This window comes from Salarias fasciatus, chromosome 12 (genome assembly GCF_902148845.1).
Source record: "Salarias fasciatus chromosome 12, fSalaFa1.1, whole genome shotgun sequence".
NCBI classification, from domain to species: Eukaryota; Metazoa; Chordata; class Actinopteri; order Blenniiformes; family Blenniidae; genus Salarias; species Salarias fasciatus.
This window is the reverse complement of record NC_043756.1, coordinates 21,728,966-21,755,444: the sequence shown is the minus strand read 5'-3', so window position 1 is coordinate 21,755,444 and position 26,479 is coordinate 21,728,966. Positions and strand designations below refer to the sequence as shown.

General features: G+C 41.1%; 1 protein-coding gene across 2 annotated transcripts in view; it reads right to left on the bottom strand.

Annotated features, from left to right (window-relative positions):
* The window catches only part of taok3a (TAO kinase 3a), a 75,114-nt gene that overhangs the window by 42,480 nt on the left and 6,155 nt on the right, over positions 1-26,479 (bottom strand). For both annotated transcript variants that reach the window (XM_030104659.1, XM_030104660.1), the window contains exon 2: positions 3,847-3,963. The gene's annotated coding sequence lies outside the window, so the exon portion shown is untranslated. The remainder of the gene's footprint in view (positions 1-3,846; positions 3,964-26,479) is intronic.

Sequence of the window (26,479 nt, the reverse complement as noted above, 5' to 3'; positions counted from 1 at the left end):
AGACACCACGTGCTACAGAAGACAGATTTATGGAAGACCTCCTTTTTTCAGTGCTTTACCAGTTATTTTCTAATTTTCTATATCTTGGGCTATTTTCTTTAACAGAGTTTGAAACTTTATGCAAAGCCTCTAAAAAGAAAATAGTTGGTCAATACGGCTGCAAAACAAATTAATATTTTCATTTTTGTGATTAAACTCACTTTGGTATTTGTGCTGAAACAACCTTGACAGGATATATGCACAAGTTGTTATAAACTTCAAAGGGTTAGCAGATGATGGCGTATACTCGCCTTGGTAGACGCTAAACATTCAGGAAAAACATGCCTCTCCTCTCCTCAGATGTGTCAATGCTGAGCTTGACAGAAGTCAACTTATGAGAAAAAAGTTTCTCCAAGTGGAAACACATCTAGTCCTCCTTCTGATTTGATCATACATGAATGACTTGAGTTTTATCTCTTAACACGTTCAGTTCTGTGTGACAGGACGTTTTTAATCCCCTTTGTAGCTTCTCTTTTCCTCGTATCAATCATCACTTCACTCAAAGCTTTGACAAGGAGGAAAACATAATTTCCTTATCTTCCGTTTCACATTCAGTCTCTGGGGCTTTACGTGCACGGTATTTCAACTCTTATGAAAGTGCATGCAAAATGCAGCTGTGCGTTAGTGTGTGTGTGTGTGCATATTTAATACAGACGGTAGCATATGTGCATTCAGATACATACAAGTGAGCGGCGTGCACAACAATCTGACACGTCAGCAAGAGCATGCAAGTCTCCATATGCCATGTGTGTGTGTGTGTGTGTGTGTGTGTGTGTAGCCACCGAGGTTTAACAGATTACTGGTCCCCCCCTGCCAGCTTTAGACAGGACTTAGACTGTGGGAATTCTTACTAGGATTCAAATCAGCAGCTCTAATCACAAACAGCAAAAAAAAATTGTGCATTTAGACATCGTGAGTGTGAGTGTGTGTGACTGTGAGTGTGCATGAGAGAGAGAGAGAGCGAGTGAGAGAGAGAATTACAAATTACATAATAATCCAGTTCCCTACCACTTCTGTCATAACATTGTGGAGAGTAGGCTTAAAGCTTTGGAGGTGTGTGTGTGGGGTGTGTGTGTGTGTGTGTGTGTATGTGTGTGTTTAACAGTACATATGTATGAGTGCGCAAGAAGGCTTGGATTGTGTAAAAATGATAATCAGTGCACTTCAGTAATCTCGTCTCATATAAAAAGAAAAAAAGCGGCAAAATGAGCAGACAGAAAGTGGCATCTCAGCAGAGTGCAGCGGAGTCCCCAAAGAGCTCTGCGAGCATGTAAGTGTGACATGTGCATGCGTGTGAGCGTGGCCCTGCTGCATGCCATTAAATGGGTCATCCTTGTTAGCAAATGAATATTATAGAAGCCTATTCGAGAGCCGGTTAGTAGGATGATGATGATCAGATTTACAGGGGACCAAATGTGATAGGCTTGTTTCTTGTCAATGAAGACGTAAGAGCAGCTTTTATTCCGGGGAAAAGCTTTGAGTTGATACACACAGTCACTAGAAGAGAGTGCATGGATATGCAAGTAAGCACATGCACAACCTTAATAGCACAATAGTTTTTTTTTGTTTTTTTTTTGGGGGGGGGTATTATGCAAAAGCCACTTTTTCGAGCTTTGTATAATGCTATAGTGTCATTTTCCCATTAAAAAGACGCATGGAGTTGTTTCCTGAACCATTCACGCATATTCGAGCAATCCCTGAATCTCCTACTGGCAGCCATGTTTAGCGCTGAAACGCTTGGTGCTGCACAGCTCCGCCCCATCTCTGACGTAGTCTGCACAGCTCCTCCCGCACAGCTCGCTCCCCCGCCCCTCTCCAATGCCGGATAATGCGCATGGAGATGGACGCACTGAGGGGGGTGTGTCGCTACGGTGAGGAGATTCTTAAAGAGACAGGAACTCATTTCCAGTCATTTGAGGCAGCCTGATACAGAGGCAAATTTTATTTAAGTTGTTTTTGACACATGCAGCTTTCACCATCCAACTTTGGGCAAAGCTGTTGCTTTAGTGTGCTGCATATTGATACCAAAGGGCTAAAAAACATGTAATACCTCCCCTTTAAATCAAATGTCAGTTTTTCAAATTGCATGTGGGAAACTATTGGAATTCATTCACAAGCAGTGAACTGATGCATAGGAAATCACAGTCACGTCCGCTTTGATTTTTTTCCCCATTTTCACGAGGATATAGGAATAGAACACTCCACATGAACACTAGAACACACTTCCTCGCAGCAACAGATATGATACACCTATCGATAATCAGATAAGCGCTACAGGGTTATATGGAAAGGCACACATATTTACTATAACAGAAGAAAGAACAAACATCTAAAACTCTTTAAAAAGAAAAAAATATATATAATTTTAATACTAAAGTGCATCCTCCCCTCCCAAAAAATAAAAAAGTGTTCAAGACCTTTCTTGAGCTATACCAATAAGAACAGAGTGCGTGCCAGAACAGTCACATACCCAAGAAGTACGGGCATCCTATTGTGCTGTCACATTTTCCGATGGCCGAGGAAGAAAAAGGGAGTTTCCCTGCTGCCACTCCGACAGCTGCAGCAGCTATCAGTTACCGATAATCCCACGATATTAAACTTTTTCCACTTCCTCCTGCAGAATTAGCCTAGAGTACACTTTTTATTTTTTTGTCCTGAAAATGCTGAAAGTGCCATTAGCTTCAGGGTTAACTTACTCTGTTTCATTCACTAAATTGAACAGAGAACCCAGTTAGATAGAGGCTAGAGAAGAAAGGGTAAAATCAGGAACAACAGAGGAATCACATACAATTTCACTAAAAATTCACTATGACATTTTTTCAAGTGTACAGGATTGATTTAGCCCCTACTAGATCTATCAGTGGTTTTCAAGTTTTCCTTCATTCTAGTAACAAAGTGAGGTTTTTAATGGTTCGGCAGTTGAATTGTAGTGCTGTGGACAGTCTGAATATCACAGGCCTTCAGCCCGAGAGTTTGTCAGTCTTCAGGCATTCAGCCCGTTCAGGAATTTGATGCCAACAATAGTCAATCGGGTGAAGTGAAGAGTGTCTCTGATACCCAAATTCTTTCTCTCTGCCACACCCAGTTTTCACAAAATTAGGAGATGACTCGGCAGAAAGTTTTGCCCATGGAACAGAATCAACACACAGCCACACTCACACACACACACACAGAAAATGCAATTATTGCTGCTGACTCTCTGAGAGAAGATGACATGTTGACAGAATTTCCATTATTGCCAAACCACAGACAACCCTTAGGTGTTCTTCAATCAATTCAAGCCCTGAGATGTCCAGGCAAGGCAAGGCAACATTTTTCTTTTTTAATGTATAATTAAATGTATACTGTACATACTTCAGACATATCAGCACAAAAACCCGCTAGTGTTTAATTTTGGTTTCTGAAGAGGTGCCCAAATCTTATTTTTCCTTTTTGCAGCAGCAGCAGTAACGATGTGACATTTTTTTGTAATTGGTAAGACAACATGAGGAAGCCTCGGTATCTGCCGGGGAGACTTTGCCTCCGTCCAGATTCACTGTAATTCAGTGTGACAGAGGGTCGGTTAACTGTTCTGTACATCAGAGAGCCGACAGGGCAGCAAGCTTTCAGCAAGAGGCGAACAAGACCCACTTTACAGTTGGATGATGCCTCGTCTGTCAGTTCAGCTGCATCAAGATGGAGAATTTGACACAAGCAGTTGAACACGGACGCTTGCGTGCATGTCTGTACTGTACAAAGATGTGCGGAGAGAAAAATATAACCAGTCCAAAGACGATGTGAACAGGGTTTCCAGTGAGTGTAACCGACCTGTGTGAAATGTGTGAAGGTTGATGTCAGGCCCGCGTCCGTGACTCCTTTACTCTCTCCTCAGTGTAGGTCAAGGGATGTGTTTTTACCAGGAGCCCTCATGACTGGATGTTGTACCTGAGGTGTAAAAGACAGAGAGAAAAATAAAACAATCAGAATGCAATATGGACATAATATAAGATATACCTGTGATAATATGACTAAACAGTGCTTTCAGCGAGCCGGTGAGCTTAACAAAAACACTTGTAGATTCATCAGGTAGAAAGAATCCAGTCACTGCTCTCCATGAATGCAAAATCTCCATAATGTTTCGAGTAATTTCTTATTTTTCTGATGCGAGCAATCATGTTCTCTCCAGATGAAGAGAAAGAAGAAATTCCAACAGTAAAACTCACTGTAACCACATGTTTCCCAGCTCTTTTCATCAATGAGCTGAAGTCATAACATGTGACATGTGAGTGCATTTTATAAAGTCGACAAAGGAGGGAGAAGTTCATCATATTAGAGCTTATGCTTCATCCACAACATGTGGAGTGTCTCTTCCCACAGAGACTTCTCATATTTGTGCCTCAGCTTCCTTTGTGTGCACGTTGACATTTTAAAGTGATTAGAATAATGTAAACAAAGAACAGCTGTCGAGATACAGTAGATGCATATTCTGCAACTAAACAGCCACAGCAATGAGAGGAATAAAGCGCTGTGTAAGTTGGACTAATGTGATGAGATCTTAACGTACAGAGGCTCTGTTTACATGACAATATTTTCAAGCAAAAACCTTTGCTGCGTTTTGAGCATTGGTTGCCTTAAAAGTAAATGGACGAGACTTATGTAGCGCTTTTCAACACTGCTTGAGCAGAGCTCAGTGCTTTACACTGTTGATCACATTCACTCAATCACACACACACTGGAGCCACTGAAAATGCAACTTTTTGAAAACGGCTCACAAAGTAGAACTTTTCGAAAACACCGTAGAAAAAACAGCATTTTTGAAACACTGTTGCTGCACATGTGCACCCCACCCATAGCAAATTGTTTTTCTGCACTTTTGCAAGCAGATGGATGGGAACAAAGGCGGCCTCCACATGACTCCCAGTCCAGATTCTCCTGGGACTTGGTAGTTTTAGAGTTGGGAGTCCTCCGTAATAACAATCCAAGTTTGGCGTCTCTTGTAGTAGTCTTTTTTTCAGAAACTAAAACGCAAAAATGCTACGTTTTCACTTGATACGTTGTTGTGTAAGTAGGGTCTAAAAATCAGCAGCAGGAATTCTTCTAATGCGAACGAGGACATATTTTACACATTGCATACTTCAGTCGCGCAATTTTATTGGAACACATTACAGTATATTTGCAAACATGTAGACCTACTTTCTACTTGGACATTATTTGTAAATGTGCCAAAACCTTTGATGACTTAGTTGAAAGCTACTCCTTAAGTCAGGGTTTCCCAACCCTGGTCCTCAGGGAACACTATCCTGCATGTTTTGGATGTTTCCCTCTTCCAACACACCTGATTCACATGACCAGCTCGTTATCAAGCTCTGCAGAAGCCTAGTAACAATCCTGATCATTTGGATCAGGTGTGTTGGAAGAGGGAAACATCCAAAACATGCAGGATAGTGTTCCCCGAGGACCAGGGTTGGGAAACCCTGACTTAAGTAATGTACTTTCTTGAAATAATTTTCACATACAATTCTTGTCAGGCAAAGATAAACGGGTCAGAATTCAGCACTCTGCTTATATTAAGATGAAGTCACTCCCTCTTCCCATTCGCTGCGTTCTTAACAATGCTGATATCTGGAGAACACGTAGGAGGGAAAGATTTTCGACGTGGCACGAATGTTGATGTTTTCCCAAGGACACACTGATTGGATTGGATTCCCGGTCACTGTGGCCTCATAAAAATAAGAGGTCATAACTCAAGTATTCAGAAGCTAGCTCTGGTCCAGTTTCACCCAAATGCCATGATATGAATTTAATCTATTTTTACTTCTCAGGTGCAATAATAACTTGTACAAAACAGTATGTTTTCTCCAAATCAGACCAATGTAGCAATAACATTCTATGTCCCGACACATGTACTTAACACATTTTATGACACTGTTTTAACGACGTGACGGTTTCGTCAGCCGGAGCTTCACTTGTTGGAGGATACAACCCTGGGGCGACAGCACCAGTTTAATATGGCTGTTTCCCACCGGTATATTTTTTTCTCTGACACTAATGATGATCTGCAGCAGGTTGCAACTGATTACAGATTCTGCAAATACTTAAATGATAAAAAAAGAAAGAAAAAACACGTTTGTGTTCTTTTTTACTGTGATATTATCAAATACAAGAATACTTGGTCCTTCACAGGCATCTAGGCTATATATTTTTTATATCTTGTTCCTAACAGAACAAAGGGTCATTGCTTTGCCCATAAAACAAGAAAGAACAAGAAGGAAGGTGATGTTCACCCCGAGCAAACAGTGGGGAAACTTCCAGGATTTTTTTAAAACCGAAGCAGATGGCACTGCGAGTCAACAACCAATGAAACTCTCTTTAATGATTGTCATTTATCATCCTCTCGGTAAATCCAGGGTCTAAGGCAATAGTATCTCATTTTACCAGCTTCTGAATATACAAGAATGTAAACAGCAGACAGAGGAAAAAAAAGCTCCATGAAATACAAGATGCATAAGATGTAAACCGAATGCAATCATTTGCAAACCATTCCAACCTGATGTGAGACCAGGAAAAAGACAACAACCCAAATGCTGAAACAGAGCAACTCTTGAACAAATTAAAAATTGGTTTATGTTTTTGAAATTTATTCACTCATGTTGAACATCTAGTCAAAAATCTGTATTTGTGTTAATTTAATTAGGATGTCCTGATGAAGTGCACATTGCTACATTACTGTGGGGCTGCTGTGTCATGTTAGCTGAGGTTTCAGCACCGTGTGGTTCAGTGGGATGACTGATCGACTCATTAAATTCAGCTAAAGCTGAAGGAAGATTTGGAGAGTGTGGAGATAACTAGCCAACATGCACACAAATCTAAAAGTAAGCTGATGATAGTTTAAGGCCTTCAGTACATCATGGGTACTATGATCACACTCTAGTCTTCATTTATTTCATTCGGTCAGGATCATTAACTCCACTGAATCTAGTCGACAGGAGTTTCCTGTAATGGTAACAATAGGAGTTATGCTGTAACAACACAACATCAATAAGGTAAAACTCGCCTTTCTCACGGCAGTATATAGTGTTACACTTTTAAAATTAGTAGCTAGCATATAGTGCCATGATCAGTGGCAATAAAGTAACAATTACTTTATAACAAAGTATCCGAAACTGCTTATGAGACACATCTGTTAACAAAAGATACTTCAGCAGTGAGATACATCAAATCTTTTGACATCGTGCCATTTTAAGTCACTCTTTTCTGATGCTTGTGGTGCATCAGTGTTAGGGCATCCACCAGGGTATGCTGAGAAAAAAAAAAAAAAAAAAAAGAGGACAAGGCATTGGCACTCCAGCAAAGTAAACAAAGATCTCTGCCAAGCTGCAAACGTCCAGCAGGTTCTCCAGCTCTCACTCCACTCACCTCAAGCTCCCTCAGACACACCCTGTTCAGGCCCGCCCTCGAGCCTCTGGCCCTTTTGACAAATCAAGGTCTTGGTCGAACACAGGTAATATAAACAACAATCAGTTACAATTAATAAGAAGATATCACACTGACAGCCTTCAAGATCATAGATGACACACTGAATGATCAGTAAGCTGGGACTAATTCTTTACAGCTTATAATATAGTGATATTCAATGGCAGCCTGTTTTAGTCTAACAGTGAGAAACATGATCTCCTCAAGTCATGTTGTAAATCCACTTGTTCATGTTTAGGATGAAAATGATCCAAACAGATCCTGAATGCATCATTTAGCATCACAGCATTTTAACCCGGGAAAGTTTATTCTAATAACAGCAGAATACTTTCCCTTTAAAATTCATAAGTTCAAGGACAAGGCACATGCTGCATTTTTACCAACAAGCCTTTGCACGCGGACCCACAAGCAAATACGCACACACGCACGAACACACCATGTATCCACAACATGCACATCAAATCTGAGAGAGTTGTTCTGACAGCGGAGCGCTGTCAGCTACTGCTCTGTGTTTTCTTCCGACAAGCAGGTGGTACAGCCTCCGCGACCACCACCGATGGACACAGCCTGACCCTGAACTATGCACATCGCCTTTTTCAAGAATGCCAAATATTGTCTGCAAAAAATTAAACCAATCTTGATGTGCAGAGCATCAAAATTGACCTTTTTCCTTTAAGCCACTGAATCCCAGTGTGGACTCAAACCGGAATGACTCCTTTACCCATTTCTCCTTCAACTCTCACGTTTAATCGAGATTTTCTCACTCTTCTCTCTTGTCTTATCTGTTAACCAGCCTCCTCCTCTTTTCTCTTTCTCATGGTGCCAAACAGCAAATTGGCCACTCAGACGAACCCGTATTCAATAATAAAACAGGGAGAGAGAATGGAGGGATGACAGAAGAAGGATAAAAATGTATTGTGCCCCTTCTGAGTGTCCCTGAATGATTTATAACACAAACTGACGCTTGCATGAGCCTCTGGGAAAGTTGTTGCTGCGCATCTCCTCCTCCTCCTCTCCCTCCACCCTGCTTGACATTTAGGAGCAACCGGCAGGAGAAAAACATACAAATAATCTTAAAAATCATGATGTTCATGCATCTGTTGTTAGTCAGAACATCCTAAATCAATTTTTTTATTGGAATTTAAATCATGGAGCAGGAATCTGCAACAGCGGCGATTGTGAAAGTTCCAAAACGGCCTAATGTGACAATTATGGTGAAATTAGTAAAATTATTCAATATTGGGCCTCTAACTTTGATTATCAGGAACCTGTTGTTTCTTACTTTGAAACAAATCCATTTCTATTTCTTTCAAGTTAAAATAGAAAACGTTTGTTGCCTTTGGGATGTCTGTTTACACGACAGAAGTGCTTGGAGCCACTAAAAACACATCTTTTTAAAGAGGGCTCCCAAGGTGGAACTTTTCGATAATGTTTCATCTCCATCTTCATGTAGTGCCTATAAAAATATAAGTGTTGATTATCTTAAGTCTTCAATTATTTGCTTCATTTCAGAATGTCAAAATATAACTAAACACTTTTCAGTCTTTAATAAGCTGGCTCAAATGTCAAGTTAGTCACAATCAACAGTACCTACAAGACTTTTGGTTTATTATGGAAATAATACTGGTGAATTTTCTCACTGGACAACAGTGTGTCTAAAAATATGGAAGTGCGTTGGCTAACACCCAAGAAACCCAAATCCACCTCTTGCTTCTTCTGTTGTATGACACACCGTGATATGAATCATCACTTGTGAGTCACGGGCCGCCAGTTTCCGAGGCACGATTTGGCCCAGTCAACCTGTTTAGAGAGACCCGTTGAGGACTCTGGTTCTTGAACAAAACAATCCAACAGAACAGCTTTCGGAGGGATTAGCCAAACAATTCACCAAGCTGGACGTGATATTGGGTATCAAATGTGGGCTTTGGCCAAGTTCAACCTTCCTTCGGTTCAAGCATTCTCGTGTACCGACTTCCAAAAGAGGAAACCGTGGGAAAAGTGTACAAAGAGTGATTAACTCCATAGCCAAGTATTCAGAGATTTAGTGGATTGTAAGATTTAGAAAGGAACATCAAGGAAATTTGACCTAACAGAAGCATTTAAAAACAGTCAATAGTTGAATGAGTTTCTTCATGGGCACAATCAGCACACTCAACTCTGCTGCTCATCCCACAAATGCATCTTCATGCAGACGTATTTACATCGGAAATATACAGGCTTCAAATGGTGTAAGATCCATTGTTACAAACAACTAATCTACCAAGCCCACATTTCTTTACTTTTAATGTAATTCATGCCCAAACACGACACTTCTTAAGTTAGCTTTCCCTGATTGCTGGCGTGGCCGATGCCGAGTGAGGTGAGCTTTTTGATGATTCATGCTGGAGAGGAGTGCGTTTCAAAGGCACGTCCTGTAGTGACTAAAACTGCTTTAAGTAAAGCTGAAGCAACCACATACGCAGCCATTTCTACAACACACACAAAATGCTCCCCCCTGGATGAAAATAAACTAATCCAGTGAGATAGAAAGAAACTAAACATAATGTTCTGATTATGCTGCCAGGGCGGCATGGTGTGTGGATTTTTATAGCCGTGACTCATTTTTCACAGAGTGAAAGAATACCCACATACACACATGCATACTCCACGCTGTAAAGCGGGATTTGGAGACTTCAGGGCGGCTCTCATCTCAAGAGCTTAGTGACACTTCTGAGACACGCGTGCATACAAACACACTCACACCATCATCTACCACCACTGTTACTCCACCAGATTAGTTTTAAAGCTAATGCCAAAATAAATATGGGCATTGGTGGATTGAAGGACAAATGCGGGACAAATAAATAGCCTATCCACCAACCTAAAGCTCCAGGCTCGTTCCTCATCTGTAGTTTATTCCAAGTGTTTTTCCTCTCACCTACAAACCCATCGTGGACAAAATACTGACTGGAGATGAGATTTTCCACTTTAATTTAAAGAACAAATTAGACAAAAAATGCCACAAAGATATCATATGCACATTTTTCTACCTTTATTTGCAATACGATGGAAAGAAATGAGCACATGCTGACCACGTGTTGCCTGAATGGCAACTGAACTGATTGCGAGTTTGAGTCTGGAGTCGCATAAATGTGCACGTGAATCCAGAAAATAGCAACGCAGACTGCATGCCTATTTTTTGCGGTCAACAGGTGCTTGGTACAGTGGCAGATTCCACATCCATGTTGGGAGGTTCAATTTTATTTCAGTATTTACAGAAGTATGAGGAATAAACCCAGTAAGCGACTCAAACTATTAAGACTTCGAGAACACAATGAATAGCGACAAAAACTTGAGGAACTTCTCATTCAGTGCGTTTTCAGGATATTTGTTTGCACTGTGGGAGAGTCTGCAACAGAAACTGCTACTCTAAGTTTTTAATTGGTTTTTACTTTTATGAAAAACAGTAACTCAACTGCAGAGACATGAACTATGTTTTAGATGTGCTTTAGAGTTTGAGTGTTAACTGTTCCCAAAAAAAAAAAAAAAAAAAAAAAAAAAAAAAAAAAGACTCATGAATGACAGCTGATCACCTGGTGTATTTTTAATGAAAAGGTGAGAGATATACAGTAGGTGAAATGAAAATGACATGGTTAGGTAAACATAATTGCATGGGACGCAGGATCAATACAGAACAATAGCCCCCCCCCTCCTTGCAGGCACCCAGAACCCAGCACCCCTAAAAAACAAAATCATTAGGAGAGAAAAAGGGGAAGGGTGAAAAAAGGTCAGAGAGGGCAAGGCCATACTTCCGCCTGTCTCTGGATTATTCTGAAGGACCGGTCATCATTTAAAGCTATAGTGCGTAACTTTAAATGTCTGTGAATGTCCGTTTTAGCCAAGCCACTACTAGTGGAGATGACAAGATGCAGATTAAGCCGATCGGCTCCTCTAACATCTCGCGGGATTTTTCAATACATATATATATATATATATATATATATATATATATATATATATATAATTCTTGCTTTGCTTGTCGACCGGCGACATTCCCACGCTGGAAATTACGCATTTTACGTCACAACAAGAAACGAGGGGGAGGACGCGCGGAGGGTCTCATAGCAACAGGCAGAGCTCAGGCAGACCGAGGAAGCAACATGGCGGAGAATCCAAAGAAACGGCCAAGAAAGAGTCCTGAAGTGGATCCTACCACCAAAAAAAAAGCCTGGACGGTCGGCAGAAGGATTGCTGGCGAAGAAGGAAAGTGACCGACGGTAGGGGGGAGAGGGGGATGGGGGGGATACCGGGGGCACCTGGGCGTACGTCATGTGGAAGCGCCGGCTTTACTGTTGTAAGAACGCAGAATTCCACTAGAGGGCGACCGAAATTACGCACTATAGCTTTAAATTTGATGTTTTTCTAATTAAAAAAATCATTGTTTCCCATAAACTACCAATATTGGCAGCCCACCACAGTGTAATTCATCCCTACTCGTTTCTTTTCCATCTTTATAATTGTCATGATTCCAAGGTTCCCATTCAGTTCTAGTTCATAGCACAATCTGGTTTAATCTGGAGTTACAACAGAAAACTGCCAAAATATGTTGAAGATCGTCGGCAGTTCAACCCCTGCTAGCATTAAGCCCCTGCTTTAGTCGGTGTTACAAACGTGTGACGCAACAACCATCACCACACGTCAATTAAAGTAGATTAGCTCCCAACAGCACCCCACTTGGGACTGAGCACAGGAGCTCCATTTCTTGCCCCGGAGCTTTAGGTCAATATCAATCTTAATCTCCATATTGATGTGGAAAATCCATTTGCAGTGAGACGGCCTTACTGGGTGCTATACAGTGCGAACAGCACAAGGACAAGCGTGACATGTAAAGGCCTCTACACGTGGGAAAGATTTTAACTCGACTTTTTTCCCCCCCTCTGCACATGTGTCCATATATAGGATCTGTGTGCAAAGTGGCAGCTATACAATATTCATTTAGCCTCGGGCCTTTGGAAGGTGTCCAGCAGTAGCCAGGGGCTGTGGAGGAAAGATAATCCTCCTCCTTGATGAAATGTTGGCCCATGGTGGACGATGGGAGTCGTGCTGTATGGAGCTTTGACATCATAATGCTTGCTTTATTGATTCACCACTCACAAAGAACAATATCAACAGATATCAACCGTAACACTGAAATAATACTAAGCCACAATTAGGTTTTACAGAGATATGAAGAGTAATTAGAATAACTGTTGAATAAGAAACAGCAAATACTTAAATATATGGATTTAAAAGATGGGGTCAGCAGCAATTTCAAGAGGCTTTTTTGGGACAAAACATGAGGCATGATAACAAGATCATTTGTACTTTTTAGCAATAAATGTCGCGTTAATATGCTCACATTCTGTGTGAAAAATGTTTCCTTTCTCAATAAGGTTTTATTTTGGAAAAAGTTCTTCAAAATGAGGTTTGAGTTTCGTTGAAGAACTTTTCCATTTCCCTTTCCATAACCTGTGATCTTCTTGTGTTTTTTTTTTTCTTTTTAAATATGTAGACAAAAAAAAAAAAATTAGAATAGATAAAACATTTGGATTAAAGAACTTAACTGGCCTATTATGAAGTCCCTCATTTGATCGATAATTTGACACCAGTCTCTCTGTGCTCTTCAGAGAGAGAAGTACATGAAAACCTTGGCCAGGATGCTGTTAGTTCATGGAAAGATAGTATTTCCTGGAGGTTTCTGCAATAAATGACTGTCCAATCCGTAGCTGCTTGGCCTACAGAAGGCCACAATAATGTTGTTTGGATAAAAACAGAAAATCTTTTGATTGAAAGAGGATTGTTTGTGTTGGAAAAGCTACATCTGTCAATGTCTGTGCCCTGAGGATCACCAATGGTGAGAAAACACAAAGAGATAATTCCAGCCAAATCAAAAGCTCAGAGATAATCTAACATAAGTCCGAATGCAATGCATGGATGGCTTTGAGAAAGTTCTTTCCCAGACCTGAGAGTTCAGAGGAGATAAGCGATCTATGATAGCTGGAATAAATGCTGCAGTTATTTTCAGTTGCCTTGAAATATTTTCCATCCAAGAAGCTACAAAGGTCCTCTCACTCTCCCTCGACTTGGGGGCTTGTAAAACTAATTTCACAGGACCGACCTCTCCCCATATATAGAGTCCAGAGTGTGATCCCTTCATCTATATGGAGAACCTGTGCGCTATCTGAAGGAGTCATCAGGTGAAGCATTAGCACTGTGCTTTCTCTATAGAGTACATCTGTATTTGTCTGAAAAAGGTAATAAAGGAATAAAACACACATGTGCGCACACACACACACACACACACACACACACACACACACACACACACACACACACACACACACACACACACACACACACACACACACACACACACACACACACACACACACACACACACACACACACACACACACACACACACACACACACTGAGCACTGTGGATTCATGGTATTTCTCTGAAAAGCTTTCACACCGAATGTGTGTGTGTGCGCGCGTGTGCCTACGTGTGTGTGTCTCTGGAGTGAAGCCTGGAGTTTTCTCTATTAAAGCCATTCATCCTCTCTGGCAACCATCGGTGCTCGTGCCTTTTTAGCCGAGCTGTTTTTTTCTTCTCCCTAACCTAACCCGGTCAATAGTTTGTGTGGTCTAACGTCTCTCCTCTTTGCAAACTCACAGGCTTTCTCACAGACACACACACACACACACACACACACACACACACACACACACACACACACAAATCAATCTGAAGTTTCCTTGCCAAACCCCTTCCCCCGTAAATAAATACACGCTCACACGTGCGCGCACACACACACACACACACACACACACACACACTGAATGGAACACTCAGTGTTTCATTCAGTGTCACCAAGCTCCGATACATTATTCAACAGTCCCTCGCAGACAATTTTGCACATCAGAGTAAGTATGGGATGAAGAGAAGAGCCGTAATTCATAGGTAGCTCCAGTAACAGTGTTACAAGGATCAACAGGTTGCACACACACACACACACATACACACACACACACGCACAAGAACACGAGCGGAAAGTAGGAGGAGAGCGAGTTTTGTTGTGGAAGCGGCACTTTGATCAAACATGACAATCAGATGCTTTTCTGCTTTTGAAGTGAGGTGGGGAAAGCATCGTCTCACTTCATATAACCACCACCTCCACCTCGGCGCTGATCACTGCAGTCATTGTGCTCCTGAGGGTCCTGATCTGCTTTAGCTCCAACAGCACCACGGGCTGACAGCCTGGCTGCTCTTCTCCAGAACTCGCTGTCCAATTGAACATGACACTAAACTGGGATATTTTCAAACTGTCCAGCTATTATCAGTGGTTTTGGAGACATTTTACCACATGCATTGAAAGGAAGGGTTGCCACCTCAGTCATTATTGCCACAATTGGGGCATGCCAGCTCTTATGGATAGAAGAGTTTTTGCAAACATATTTCAGTCATTACTGAAAATACAAATGTCTTTACTTATTTACAGCGTGGCATTTCAGGAGCTTGTATTTGTATACAGAGCACTGTCCATTTCCCATACTTCCTTTCCCCTTTAACTTCTACAAGAAATTGTAGTAAAACAGGAATAACTTGAAGTATTAAAAAAAAAAAAAAAAAAAAAAAAAACACCAATTCTAAAATTGAATTTAATTACAAGTTCCGCATTCAAATGATTTGCTGGTGAAGTAGCTTTGATCACAATGAATGCATGGACATGAAGGGTAACATGCAAACTCCACAATGGGGGTTTTCTTGCTTTGAGGTGAGAGTGTTCACCACTACCATCATGAAAATAACCACATGAATTTCAATTAAATGTTCTTTTCTGTTTCTGGCAGACTACAAGGCTTTCAACAAAACATAGAAAGAAAGGCTGAATTAAACTGGACGCAGTACCAGACAGATGGATGTTTATGGCTCTCACTAAGCCTGACTGTTTAAAAATGAATGAAAAGGATCAGTTGAAATACTAGAAATAATACATATTGTGAATTCATTAAGGAGTCATTCAGAAGAACTCCATCATTAAAAAAGTAAATATCTCTCTATTGAACTTGGTACTATTTCAGAAGATACACAAACCTAAAGCATGAGTAATCTGTTTGTGTCTTCACTACTTATGGAAACACGGCGGTTCTGAGGCATGCCTGCGGTGTAAATGTGGGAGTTTTGTGTTCACATAATTCCGCTTTCTCCCGGGCAATTGTTTTTGGCGAAACTATTTTTTGAAAACCCTTGTAGGCCCACCACTGCCCGGCATATTTAAAAAGCATGACTCCACCAGTGCCACCTCCTCTAAGCTGACTCACCCCACAAACACCAACATGCACATGCAAATTATGCCAAAAAAAAAAAAACCCTCATTCAACTAATCTGAAGCAATTCATGGGAGCAGTATGCACGTGCACCTCTGCAGCAGTGCCTCCGTAGCTGTCCTCTGGAGAATTTAATTTCATGATTAACATTTTTTAAATACAAATTTAAAACAACACTTGTTCACCCCAGGGCTCCGACTAACCCAGATCCTCTCTTTTTAACTTGGACAGGAGCCATCCCACATTAGCTCGCCTTCTGGCTGTGTGTCAGCAAGAGTCTGTACACTGTTACAATGTGAAAGGTACAAAGGGACGGAGTGTACAATCAAGGCAGGGTTTCCAGGACAATATTTTGTTAGAGAGCATGTGCTAAAAATGCTTTGGATCATTAAAAAACAAAAACATTACAAAATCAGGTAGAACAAAAATTATAAGTTTATGCCAAATGGTTGAAAATGTCAAAAGTCAATCAGATTTTATGTTATCGTGCCTTGTTCCTTATTTAAATTATATATAAAAAGAGGATTGATGCTTTGGTGTTGCATTTCATTGCTGTGGCCTGCTCAGGTGGTGATGAGCCCATAGAAGAGGGGGTTGGGGTGTTAATGACATGGTCAGGCGACTGGAGACATTTAGAGGGTTAACCGACAGTAATCTACAGCAAACTGGCCAACACACACACACACACACACATCTATCAGATGTAGGCCTGCACAATATATCGTTTGAACATCGCCATCGCAATGTGCGCATGTGCAATAGTCACATCGCAGGATGTGCAATATTTTTATTATTATTATTTTTAACTTTTGTTTTGCAGCAAGCTGCTCCATGCTCCACAAAGCCACTCTCTCCCTCCCTCCTGCTCAGTACTCGCCGCCCCCCTCCCTCCTCCACAGCAGAGGGGGGGGGGGGTTCGGGCTACACTCTGAACACAGGCGACATGCAGGAGGAAGCGACGGAGGATTTAGTCCCCAAAAGAAGGCCAACACGTGAAATTTGGATATATTTCGGCTATAAAAAAACCCGATACGGAACAAAAAAACGTTCTCTGCCGACAGTGCCTCGTCGTGGTTGCCTCAACACGAGGTAATACGTCAAACCTGTTGGACCCTTTGAAACGCCATCACAAGCTCCTGTATTTCCAGTGCAAAACCAAAGACCCCAGGTGAAACTTCATCTTCTCAAAAAACAATTACAGAAGCCTTTGCCGGCATAACACCATATGATAGGAACTCCAAACAGCATCGACAAAGCGAAAGACATGGTGCCATTGAACACCGTGGATCATTAAAGAGGGATTTTAAAAAATGATCCGCACGCTCGACAAGCGGAATGAAACACCACGTATTTCTCTCAAGTGGCCATCTCCCCAAATAGAGCTATTCAGGTCATCTGGTGAAAATTCTTCTATTTTTAATATCGCAATATATATCGCAATATATCGCAAGCCCCAAAAAAATCGCAATGTCAGTTTTTTCCAATATCGTGCAGCCCTAATCAGATGTGAAACCTGCTCAAAAAAAAAAGATGTTTGTGGCCTGCAAATCACAGCTTCTGAGCCATTAATTTGATTCCTTCAGTTAATCTGAAAAGGTGCATTTGTGTTATTAATGTTGGCCATGCTCAACTAATAAGAAAATATTTTCTGAAAAAATATTCAAGGCTACAATAACAATAGGCATCAATAAGTTTACAATATCTCTGTATGGAGCAATCTGGAATACTTCACAAGATATTTACAAACTTGTTACAACCTCAAATCCATTCCCAAATATGATTACACGATTTATTTGAATGCACAATGCATTCTTGTACATTCTGTACATATCATCTGAATATACAATACAATTCAAGTTCCCCCAATTTCATGCATCTAGCCATGTCCCTGATTATTTTTGAAGCATTTAGAATGTGGGGCAACATTTCAACTTTAGGCACTGCTTAGATATTTCAACAGGACTACAGGGAAAAGCAAAAACAAACACAATCTAAAAATAAAACAACACATAATTATTCAACTTCCAGAGTTATGTCCCGCTGGGACGTTTTCCCTGCTTGTGCATGCTTACGGCACAATCAAAAAATAGCAGAGTCACATGAATGGAGCTAATCATTTGCTCAGAGTACAATCTGAGGAAAATCATTGTAAACAAAGAGGTGTTTACAAGGATTTTAAGTTGTGACTGTTCATGAAAAATCATGACATACTCAACAATTCATTCTCCTACAGGGGCTGTCTCATCCATATATGAAATTATTAAAAAGCTATTTTATCAAAACAGAAATGAACATGTATCAATTTTTTAAAATGTATTCATTGATCAACCCAATCATTCACCTCTTCCTAAATTAGGGTCGTAGAACAAAGGAGTCAATCATAGGGCAAAAAGAGATGATGACTTTTCGACCTGAAGCCAATTTAGAATCAATTATCAATCTTAAATGCATGTTTTGGGGCTGTGGGGGAGGTGACACCAAAAGTCACACAAAGAGAACAGGCACAAAGAGAATGTGTGTCACACACTCTGAAACAGTCAGTTATAGAAAGTTTGACAGTTTTAAAATGCGTACAGTTTTATGTGCCAGTAGAATGTGTGACAGCTATAGAATGATTGACATAGGGCTGAGTGAAATTTGTGACAGATCAACATTTTCTTAAAAATTGTTATTTATGAAAAATACAACATTCTTTATATCGATAGTTTTTTTGTGTTAAAATGTGAGTTTTAAAAGTTCCTACATTTCCCTGTATGTGGCCTTGCCTGCACCCTCTCTCACTCTGACTGAGCTACATCATGCCCCGCCCCTCCCCGAAGCTCACCCGCTCACATCTCAAGTTTGCAGACAAACACAACACAGTGACGAACAAAAAGATGAAGAGGGGGTTTCCGGTTCTTTTGGATGATGAGTGTTACCTACTAATTGTGCTGCGCAAATAACGGATCCTTAATTAGCGCATACATATATTGGTCAAATGCACAAATCACCCAAAACCATTTTACAGTGGAACTGCTAATTTCATTTATCTGATGTTGAGCAAAAAGAAAAAAAAGAAGAAGAAAAAAAAAACACAATCTGCAGAGAACGCAAACAAAATGTTCCACCCCCTCTGGAGCTGTGTGCCTCAGACAGGAGGGAGTGTTTAGTTCATGTTTTCTGTCAGTGTGGTCAGCTATGTCATGATCTGAGGGCTAAACCCGGGACTCCAGGGGGTCCAGTCCCGCCTGTGAGATGACTGACCGACTGACTGTGCATCTGGTTGAGTCATTGTTGCATTTCTAGCTGCAGCAGGATTAAAAGAGACATCTCACTGTATTTTGCAGGATACAAAGTTTAAAGTTGGCACAATGTTGAAATTGGATTTTTTTAATATATATATATATATATATATATATATATATATATACATATATATATTTTACATTTTCATGCATGAATTACATTCATCTGCACTGAAATCTTTGAATTTGTGGATGTTTGTGCATTATTATGCTGTCATTACTCAAGTTTGTCCCTGAACTAAAATGAGTTTAAAATATCAGGCTTCAACCTGACAAACATCCAATTTTCCAATTGAATGTCACTTTATTTCGCCATTTTGGGAAAATTTAAACGCTTATTTTGTGCAGCTGGTGGTTAATAAAAGTGCCTGAGTTGCATTTTGTTTGCGACTTTGACCCAGAGTTAAATTTGTGATACAACTTTATCCAGGCAAATAAATATTGACTTTATATCATATGTTGCCCTTTTGAGAAAAAAAAACTATCAAAAATATGAATTTGGGCCATATCGACCAGCCCTAGTTCCTGGTGCTAAACTGGTGTGAAAGGGAAAGGCCAGTGTTTTCATCAATGTGCGTAACTGCCACTGGCCCCACCAACCCCAGCCTCAGCTGGGACTCCAACGACAAGATGGGTCACATCGACGAGGCAATAATCCGGGGCCTGTTTATGACGCTATCAATTCTCAGCGGTATCGATTTTCATTTCAGCTGAAAAGAATCTAAACAAGTGGACGCTGTGAGAATCAGCAAAAAAAAAAAAAAAAAAAAAAGAAAGAAAGGGACCCACTTGAGCATGCAGAGAAATGTGTGCATGCATCTACTGGAGACCAGTATACATACATGGCAGAATGGCAATGACAGTGATCAGTCTCAAGCTGTTTGACATCAAGGCCACATGACAAGGCGTCGGGCCGGTTCCTGACACCCCAGTAACAAGTGCCAGTGGTCAAAAGCCTCCACCGGCTCGTGAGTCATCCTGCTGCCGTAGTCCTATTCTGTTCTCCCAAAAGGCCATGCAAAATGCATGAGATTTGGAATGTATGAGCGAAGATGTGCAGATATGCATCGGTTTGGTGCATCTACACGAGCACACACATACACACACAAACACACACACACACATGCAGAATGCATGTGATGATTACATGAAGTGCTCCAGTCATTTAATCAGCGGTGTGCACCGACACACACAAAAGCACTTGAACTTGTGGAAGTACACACCAACTGATCTAGTTTCAGCCCAAAGTGTGTGTGTGTGTGTGTGTGTGTGTGTGTGTGTGTGTGTGTGTGTGTGTGTGTGTGTGTGTGTGTGCGTGCGTGCGTACAAGGGGAGGGCTGAGAACTGAGTGAAGTGCTACTCTAAAGCCCAACAGGATTTTCCAATCAAGAGCAGCAGAAAGATTAATAGAGAGCCCATCGCATGCTCCGTAGTCGACGCAGTGCAAGAGACAGACATTATCACAGTGAGGAGGACACGCAGACGCTACTCGCCGAGTTTTATTCATAATGAAATATTAATGAGACTGAAATTTAACAGACAGGCTGAGCTGCTGTTAGCCAGGAGCCACTGATGCTCCATGAATAGCAGAGTCCTCCTACTGCTGGTCTCGTCTGTGTCCACTGGCCACCTTTTCTTGGTCCAACAAGCAAATCATGTTTCTGTAGCGTCTTGTGGTTTGGTGTACGACTATGAACAGAGATGCAGATTCCTTCCCAGAGGAAGCATTACATTTTCAATAGCTGTCTTCTCCTAATCTGCTGACCAAAACCTGCTGAATTCAGAGAAATACCAACGACTCTCTGGACGAAACCAAAGCGATGACCATGAGTCTACTTTAAATCTCCCAACTGACTGAACAGCTTCCAAAAATACATTCCCTTCAGCACACCGCCATAAAAAAATTACTGATTCAACATTCAGCGATGATAATCCTACCCATCCCTGGCAAATAAAGCGGTGATGTTGGGTGTTTCACATTTTCAAAGGTTAAGAAAGAAAAAGGGAGAAACTATAAAGACGTATGGTTGGGGTATAATGGATCACCTAATCTCAGTTTTCACAACTCTTCCCTGTTGAATTTATTCCAATGAAATACATTTTTTTAACTAAATCTAAGAAGAAAAAAGGTATGCTGGCCTATATACAGTATTAGGACTTGCCTTTCTCATTTACTCTTTTGTCTGAATAGCTGGAGTGTTTCCAGTCCCTCTCACAGAATGTTTCACAACCATCCACCGAAAAGAACATGTTTTCTATTCAGTTCAAGACTACAACGCCCCCACCCCCCAACTTAGGGCGAGTTCTCTGAAGGACCACAAAAACCCCAGGTAGGTACAGGTGATAGTTCTGTTCAGACATGCTTCAGGAAAAATCTGAAAAATGTTTCTTTCTGTAACTTATTTAACTTCATCAGATGCAAACTTCTGCAGGCTCAGTACCTTTCAATTGTGTTAGTTTCTGCCCTTCGTTCTGATGCCTTATGAAGCGCGTCAGAAAAAAACAATCAATATCAATTTATCTATTACATTAATGAGAAAATAAACTCACACCACTCGGAAGACATAGCAACAATGATAAAGAGCAGTATTTAATTTTATCAAACCAGCAATCAACAGGTCTGTCCTTGCTGCTGTTGCTTTTCTCCACACATGATTGATAGAGGACCCTGACAGTATCCATCTCCAGTGTGGATGCTAGCTTGTGAAATCGCCTCTTTGATTTTCTTTAAGGGGGAAAAAAAAAGAAAACAAAAAACACTGATGTCATGAACAGCGGTTTGCTGAAGCCTTGCGGGATGGAGGGTGGGTGGGTTCTGTGATTCACTGTTATACATTTATGGCTTGGACTCCCAGAGCTGCCAGCTTCATAATAACCTGAAAAAAAATGTCCCGCAACCACTACTGGATGACAGGGAGCTGGTTTCTGAAGAAGGTGACCGGAAAGAAAGAAAGAAAAAATTAAATGGTGAGAGCAAGAGAGCTGCCACCAACTCACTGGCATGACATGGCGCTGAAGCCGTTTTCATTTCATCAGTAGAGCAGGAGCTAATGGCGTACAGTCAAGACAGAAATGGCCCAATAGATATCAGCCCTCCATAGATTCAACTTGTCAAGAATCGGTCTCAGCATGTTAACCTCTAACCTTGAAGAACGCAAAAAAAAAAAAAAAGAAAAAAAGAAAAGAGAGACAGAGAAAGACGGGGGGAGGAAACTAAGCAGAGGATACCCCAAAAAGGAAACGTGCATCTAGGCCACTGAGTCATTCCCCTTGTGTTTTGCCTCGTCGTTTTCCTCTTCTTCTCTTTAAAATATACACTGACAGTATAAATTATGTACATCATCGCTGGGAGAGGGCCCATGGGTTTTAGAGCTTTAGGATTTCCGCTTTTATCCCCTGTAAAGTCTGCCCGCAATTAGTTTGGGAATTAATTCAGGCTCAGAACTTAGCCTCCCCCTTCCTCTTTTAGATCTGCACTGATTCATCCAAGCCTCACACACACACACACACACACACACACACACACACACACACACACACACACACACACACACACACACACACACACACACACACACACACACACACACACACACACACACACACACACACACACAAATAAAAACTACGGGAGGTTAAAAAATAATTAAAATCTGCCCTGCAGAGAACTGATTTTATCTGAACAAATAACTTAAAGGTATCACAAATATTATTGTAATGTGATCCAGTAAAAATCACAAAAATACATCTTTGTTGCTGTCACCGGATTGGCTGTGTGTGTGTGTGTGTGTGTGTGTGTGTGTGTGTGTGTGTGTGTGTGTGTGTGTGTGTGTGTGTAAGTGATACAGTTTTAGATAGCTACTTGCATAAAGAGAATCAAAGAAAGTTGGCTGTCTTTCCTTTTTTTTTCTGCCGTGCCCCCTTCGTCTTGAACCGTCTCCATTGGTGCATGCTTGCCATTCCTGGTGGGATCTTATTAACCCGTGCAGCCCTCTTGTAAACCTCTCTTCGGGACTGGAAAGTGGCCTCTCCATCCTTCAAAGAAATGTTCCTGAACGCTCCATCCTGCAGTCTCACATCACCAGCGCACGTGGAATGGACAACATGACCCTTGCACTCAAAGTTCTTTGTGTATGTTTCGATCAATAATTTATCAAGTAAACTTTTATATTGGAAGTATTTGTCAGGGGAAAAAATAAAGGAAAGGCAATAAATGAATAATGGGAACAGCTTATTTATAACAGACAGTAAAATAAATCATAGTGAGAGAGAGGATGTGTATTAATGTTTAAGAAGGAAGAAGAGTGATGGGTCGACAGACGTTCTTTAAGTCTCTCCCTACTGTGGTCAATTACGACGCCTTGATAATTGTATAACTGCACCCAAGTTAAACTCCACTCTATTTAATTTTAGTACAATAAAATTGATTTTCTGAAATTATATTTAAAGCCTTTACTTATATTTTTCCAGTCAAGAACAGATAGAATCAACCATTTAAAAGCTTGCCAGTGAATCATTAACTTAATTAGCCTGTGTATTACACTGACTACAACTGGAATAAACAATTTAAAAACCAATGCGGGAGGAATAATTGAGTGATTCCTTCGGTTTCACTTTGAACTTGTTAAGAATTTACATTATGCTTTCCTATGGGATATTCTCCTCACAGCGGGAAACAATAGCTGGACATGTGTGAGGCAGGCCACTGCTTGGGAAAACGCAGGAAGGGTGTACGCATACATCAGTGTCTTTGATACCCATGCTGCCTGATCATTTAACTACTTCCTCATTAGTCCTCTGGGACAATATCATCCCTACAATTATCCCGGGGTTGGCAGCCTTATGGCTTCACACTGATGCACATCTGGTTTATTTGTGTTTGTGTATGATGAGAGTTGTGCGTGCGGCTGAGAGAGGAAACCAGAAGGAGCGAGGGAAGCGGCGGGGCGGGGTGCTGACTGGCAGAGTTTCCTCCGAGTCGCACTCTAATTGGACAATTGTTCAGTTTGACCTGAGGCTCTCTGGATTCACAAAGGCATGCAAAGGCATCACCAGTATGTACTATGAAGCAAGAAAGGGGTGGCAGAAGCACTCACTTAGGCCTACATTGCATTCTCTTTCCTCATGACAGACTCTTCTGTTACTTCAGGATATGACACACTGCTCACATCCAGTCTGATGATTCAGGGGTTAACAAAAAGACAAGAGATAATAGCATCCACGATGACGGAGGATGTCTGTGTCGCTCAGTTGCTCAGCAGAAATAGTTCAGCCACAAGAGATATAACGGTATTTGAATGTCACATCGTCAATTACTATGACTGAACTTCGCACAGTATTGTTGAGATGTGTCATAGAGATTCAGCAAGTGCAGAAAAGTCTTAATCACTGGATTTCACTAACTTTAATCACAAAACTACTGAAGCTGTGCTTATTTTTTTTTTTATTATTTTTTTAACACCTATAATAATAAGCATTGTGTGGTACATACATTTTTCTGACATGCAGCATCAATTTTTCAGTTTAAACATACTGTTAAACTGCTGGACTCAGGTTTTTGCAAATGTTTTCAATCTGTTGCAATAAAATTGAAATAAGCTGAAGACAATCTGTCTATAATTCCTAAATTAAAGTACAAGATGCTAACATTAGTCGAAGCAATAGCATAAAGGTGTGGATGTATGCACACACGTTCAATTATATTAGAAATATGGTAAGTGAGAACAAAGCAGAGTGCAACAAGTGCAATTCTATATATTTGAGTGCATAGTGGTGGATGCCTCTCTATATTTGGGTATGTATGCTTTTCTATAAAATTGATCTGCATTTAATATCATTTTTTTGTGAAACATTATGAATTTCATGTGACTGTCTGAAAACTGCGTCCCTAAATAAAGCTTGATGGATTGACTGTTTTTTCTTTCTATGGCAATGTTGCATAAAGTTACATTCAGTGAACTTTTCCGACCACCTCACATCTTCATTAAAAATCATTTGACTGCTGCCATCTGCCAATTTGAAATGCGTACCATACATCATGGCTGTCTTATGACTTTTTTTTTTGCTGCCCACCCTGTTTAATCCTGAAAGGCATTCTCTGTCAATTTAGCAATAATCCACTTAGAAATGTTAAATGTTGTCTGACTACATTTTACCTTGATAGTCTTCAAATTGGCAATGGTTTTATCCAAGCTTACCAGAAAAAACCTGCACAATTCTGTCAAGCTGATGCTGAAATACATTTTAAGTGATTAGTTGGGGATTCCCATTCAAAAAGAGAAAAGCTGAGCCAGACCAATACTCAGAGTTAACTAAAAAACCAAAAACTGAATGTCCCATTTATCCTGCTTCACTGCTGGCAGGCGAGAACGTAACCCAATCTCGCTCAGATTCATCAGAAGCAAATCTCCACTTGACCCAATGGAGGCTGTCCAGTGGCAGCATTAGGGCTGCACAGAGCTTGGGCAAAGGCCTAGATTCTCCTGGGACTGGGGGATGGTGTTTGGCTTTTGGCACATAGGCTGGAAGCCCAGTGGATGAGGAGTTATCAAGCATTTGCGTCAAGTTCGGAGGCTGTGGGGCCAAAAAGGTTCAGCGTAATGCAGCCAGGCACAGAGTCATTTGGTAATACCGAGCAATTAAAGCGCATTGGGAGAAATGTCCCTGCTTTCAACAGTGTCCATGGTTTTGCTGAAGTGAAATAGCTCAAACAACCACATCAACAAAATGCACTCTGTGATGACGCCTGAAAAAGAAATGAAAGACAAGTCGGGACATGTCTGAAAAGGTGCTGAGTAAAAATGATGATGTAGAAGTACGAGACACAAAAGCGCTTTGGGCTGGCAATGGGAAGCTCCCGAAATAGCCCAGCGTGGTGCAGTGTATTACCTCAGCCCCACTCACATCAGCAAACGTGTCCGTCACATTCATGCATCCCTAAGCCTCGTTGACATGCCCCACTCTGCTATGCTAGCATTGACTACTGGAGTTTTCCCAGATGCCTGCACGTTAAGGGAAAGTCAGGAGAACACATGTGAATTGCAGACCTATGACATGACACTTTCAATATTTTAAAGACCCCTGTTAGAGTGAACCGTGTAGATCTAAAAATACCCCAGTCTGAGTCTTTTCCCCTTGTTCTGCCAAGCTAAATCAAGCCCTGGACCCAGGAGGGGTGGTGGTGGGCAGAGATAAGACGAGTCAGCCATCAGCAGTGGTGGTGTCTCTTTGGGTGATGGTGATGGCTGTTCATAATTCCCCGGCACTTCCACTTGGCCTAGTCATGGAAGAGCAGCTCGGGGCTCGTCGATTTCACAGGAGAGCCTGAGACAGATGTAGCCAGACGTAATGGGGG